The sequence below is a fragment of the Octopus bimaculoides genome, chromosome 1 (genome assembly GCF_046866305.1).
Source record: "Octopus bimaculoides isolate indiv1 chromosome 1, ASM4686630v1, whole genome shotgun sequence".
Taxonomy (NCBI): Eukaryota; Metazoa; Mollusca; class Cephalopoda; order Octopoda; family Octopodidae; genus Octopus; species Octopus bimaculoides.
In genome coordinates, this window is record NC_142928.1 from 98,181,425 (window position 1) to 98,186,424 (window position 5,000).

Sequence of the window (5,000 nt, forward strand, 5' to 3'; positions counted from 1 at the left end):
ATATAAGTTTGAATTTATGAAAAAAGGGGAAAAAAATGTACTCACTTCAGACGCAGAATGTTATTATAATTTATCTATTCACACACACACACACGCACAGACATGTATATATATATATATATATATATATATATATATATATATATATATATATATATATATATATATATATATATATATATGTATACACACACACACGCACAAATATGTATAAATATATGTATATATGTATAAATATATGTATATATGTATATATATATATATATATATATATATATATATATATATATATATATATATATATATATATTTATATATATATATATTTATATATATATATATATATATATATATATATATATATATATATATATATATTTATAAATATATATATATATATATTTATATATATATATATATATATATATATATATATATATATATATATATATATATATATACATACATATATATATATATATGTGTGTGTGTGTGTGTGTGTGTGTGCATACCACACACACATATATATATATGTACATATACATATACATACATACAAATGTGTGTGTGTGACCAGCGGGTATTCATGAAACTCGGAGTAGCAAGAGAGAATAATCTCATATAGTAAAATATATTCTGTGTGTGTTTGCATGTGTGCGAGTGTGTGTGTGTGTGTGTGTGTGTGTATGTGAGTATGTGAAAGAAAGAGAGAGGAGAGATAAAGGGAGTGAGAGGGAGAAAGAGAAAGAAAAAGAGAGTGAGAGAAAGAAAAAGTGACAGAAAGAGTGAGGCAGAGGGAGAGGGAAGGAGACAGTTTCTGTAATTCTCGTGGCATCATTGATCTACGCACAAAACGCTTCTCTCCAAGCTGCAAGACAGGGAAAACCATTTTAAAAAAAATATATATTTAGGGAAGGTAAATAAGTACCTGTGCACGCAAATCTCTCACTTTTCGCCAGAGAAGTCCTTTAACAGAAAGACAAGGCTCGTTATAACTTGGCACCAGTATTATTGCGGACACTGCTACAATAACGCAAGGAGCCAGTAATAAATACGGTAAAATACACGTCATCCGCTGCTCTAACAGTTTCCTCTACCCGGCGCCCGGGACAAAGTATTTTTTTCTATTTACTTCCATCACCTTCAATGACTACGCACCAATCAAAACTTCTATGTTGACCAAACTCTTCAATTTTTGTGTTTCTTTATACAAATTTACTCCTAGATTCTTTGGAAACACGCTACAGTATGTTCCATTCCTAAGAACGTCAACTTTTCTAAGTTTCACAACTCTTGTTGCCAGCAGCTAAAATATAACAGAGGAACAACCATTAACAGTAGACAGTGGAGGCGCGTGGTTTAGCGGTTAGGGTTTTGGACTCATGAACATAACATTGTGGTTTCGACCGGGCGGTATGTTGTGTTCTTGAGCAAAACATTTCATTTCATGTTGCTCCAGTCCACTCAGCTGGCAAAAATGAGTAATCATGAGGTGGGGGATCTACAGACCATGCAACCAGGAAACCGGCCCTTATAGAGTGGCGTGACTCGAGATGGTAACTTTACCTTTTATCTCACACCTTGAATCTCTGTTCCTATTTTACTAGCGACCAGTACCACTTCGCTCGCTAAAACAGATCCATTGAGACCAATTCTCTTACTTCAGTCTCCAGTGTTCTTTCAGCTTAGAGAAAGTTAGTGAAAGTTGTGCTGCTATTGCTTGTGACACTGGTAAATATTGATACCGTGTCTCACATACGATGTTTTTCAAGAGAAACTGACCACTTTTGTTTTTTCCATCCATCCCGTCTCCCATCTCTTGGATGACTAACTTCATATCAGTTCAAACCTCATGGCATGAGTTGACGGAACTGTTTTTGTCCTACACAAACACCCTTATCGACTGTTATGCACCTCAAGATTCGGTTCTGTCGTCAAGCCTCTTCGTTCTGTACATCATCATTCTCATCGACGCCGCCGTCGTTGTCACTACCGCCGCCGCCACCACCACCACCACCACCACCACCACCACCACCACCACCAACAACAACAACAACAACAACAACAACACACAAGCACACTTCGTTCGTTCGTTCGTTCGTTCGTTCCTTTCTCCTTCCTTCCTTCCTTTCTTCCTTCCTTCCTTCCTTCCTCTTTCTCTCTCTCGCTCTTAAAGTGTCCTCTATAACAAATGATAACTCAGAGGAAAAGCTTGTCACTATATATTTTCCAATGTGCATCGTTACATAGTATTTGCAATGTAATTTCTAGTATATCTAGCCCCTACATGGTCCCTAGAAATTGCAGTCAAATTTTTCTCAAATCACATCCATCACTCTTAGAAAAAGATCATGTGATCCTGACACTTTTGCACATTGAAAAAAATCACAGGATGGTCACAGTTGGAATGCCTTTAAGCGCAGATCTGTTCCTCAGAGCTACTGTTAAACTACAACAGCTGTTGTTCATTAACCTGCTCAATCTTAATCGTTCACGTTTCTGATGAAAGACATTTAACCATGAACTTCCGTGAACTTATAATACATTCTCGTTAAAGGTTTTTGTTTAATACTTGTCTGGGTAGTCATTCTTTACTGTAAACCCTGAAGCAATCCAAATCTTCTAAATGTTCAGGATTTACAGTTTATATGTTTCATAATTTGTATTAGTGATTGATACATACGCCATGCGGGAATGTATGGGTGTGTGTGCGTGTGTGTGCGTGTGTGTATGTGGGTGTGTATTCTGTTTATGCATGGATGAATATATGCATAGTTGATTCAACGATCGAAACCAAAAACGTACATACATACATACATACATACATGCATACTTGCACGCGCGCGCACACACACACATGTATATATGCATGTATGTATGTATGTATGCCTGTCTGTTTGTCTGTCTGTATGTATGTATGCCCGTATGTAAATATGTATAATCGTATTTATGTACATATATAAACTATAGTAAATATGCGAATAATGGATTTAGCACTAAGACACTAATAATATTAATAATGATACTAAATATGTGGAGGAGGAGAAAAAGAAGAAGAAGAAGAAGAAGAAGAAGAAGAAGAAGAAGAAGAAGAAGAAGAAGAAGAAGAAGAAGAAGAAGAAGAAGAAGAAGAAGAAGAAATGAGTGTACAATACGTGGGAAACTAATATTTGAGGCTCTCGAAAGAATTTTCCAAGATCTCGCAGGATACACTAACATTGTAGGTAGAGTTACCGTCTTGCTATTTCAGGATTCTAGGCAAACTGTCATTCTTCCCTAAAGGTACATCTGCTGAGGAGTTGAGAGCCCGTCTCAAAGAAACCTATGTTTGAAACGAAAGGAAAAATTTCCCTTTTCAAGTAATGGTAAGAATTGTAGTAACAGAAACGTCTCAACAATCCAGTTAACAAAAGATTTTTTTTTTCAATTTGTGAAAGTGTTTAGTTTATTAGTTGACCGTGAGTGGAAATGTCAAAATATTCAACAAGTGAAACAATCTTGTACTTATTTGTACTTGCGGCGGCATTCACTGGAAGTGGATTGAGCAGGCTCCGACCGCCGAGTTCACTACGTCCCTCAGAATGCTGACTACATTCGACGGTCGGCCGAAGCTCCGAGGCATCAAGGTGCGCGGAAGCCGTAGCCGTAGCCGAAGTCGTCATGCGCTGTTGAGGTGTAGAGTTGTTTGGAAATTTAGTGGGAATACAAGTTCGCACGTATTTCTCCGGTCACATACAGTGAAACAATCATCAACACATCTCGAGAGTTGCTATTAAAATTTTATCCCGATTCCAACAGAATTATAGTGGATTTCTGAACGTGCAAATCAAGCTAAAAAAAAAGCAAAACGACGCTGTGCTGCGTATAAGATAGTCACTATCGTTCATCACGTACCAGTCCTATCTAGGTGATACAAATTAATTTACATTGTTGTTGATATTAACGATGCTGCTAAATGTCCAAGAGAGTTTCTTAATTCTCTTCAGTCCTCCTTCCGTACAGTCACCAACTGAAAGTGGCAGCACCTAATTTTTGTTTCGAAATAGGCGCAGGAGTGGCTGTGTGGTAAGTAGCTTTCCTACCAGCCACATGGTTCTGGGTTCAGTCCCACTGCGTGGCATCTTGGGCAAGTGTCTTCTACAATAGTCTCGGGCCGACCAAAGCCTTGTGAGTGGATTTGGTAGACGGAAACTGAAAGAAGCCCGTCGTATATATGTATATATATGTATATGTGTGTGTGTGTTTGTGTCTTTGTTTGTCCCCCTAGCATTGCTTGACAACTGATGCTGGTGTGTTTATGTCCCCGTCAGCTAGCGGTTCGGCAAAAGAGACCGATAGAATAAGTACTAGGCTTCCAAAGAATAAGTCCCGGGGTCGGTTTGCTCGACTAAAGGCGGTGCTCCAGCATGGCCGCAGTCAAATGACTGAAACAAGAAAAAAATATGGATGCTCGAAAAGTCTTTAGCAGCTAATCGTGTACAAGGTTAACAACGAAATATCTTGTTCCATGTAATCGAATCCTCCATAATAACAGGTTGTATCATGGGGAAAATGTTTTCATTTCAAACAGTCTCTTCATCCCATCCATTTTTTTTTTCAGTCAACTGACTTCAGTTTCTAGTCTGACCATCAGTAATCCCGGAGATGAACTAGCGAGTTCATGGTTCTCACGGTCAATTCTATGTTGCATGCTTGTGTGTCGGGCGAAGCATGAATAATTTTCATTTGAACATTAAACCACAGAAAAGAGAAATGCAGTCTTCAGAGCTCTTCCTCAATAAAACTCATCCGTGCGAGAAATTTTCGCGTTGAATGCGTTGCATATTACTTTAAACTTACAAGTAAATATATAACGCAAAATATTTTCTTAAGTTATAATTGTGAATATAAACAATATCAAAAATTTTACACATCAGAGAAACCGGGAAATATTCAACTTAAAATCTCTATCTGTATTACAATTATAACAAATCTGTAAATATATTACATACTTGTATTAA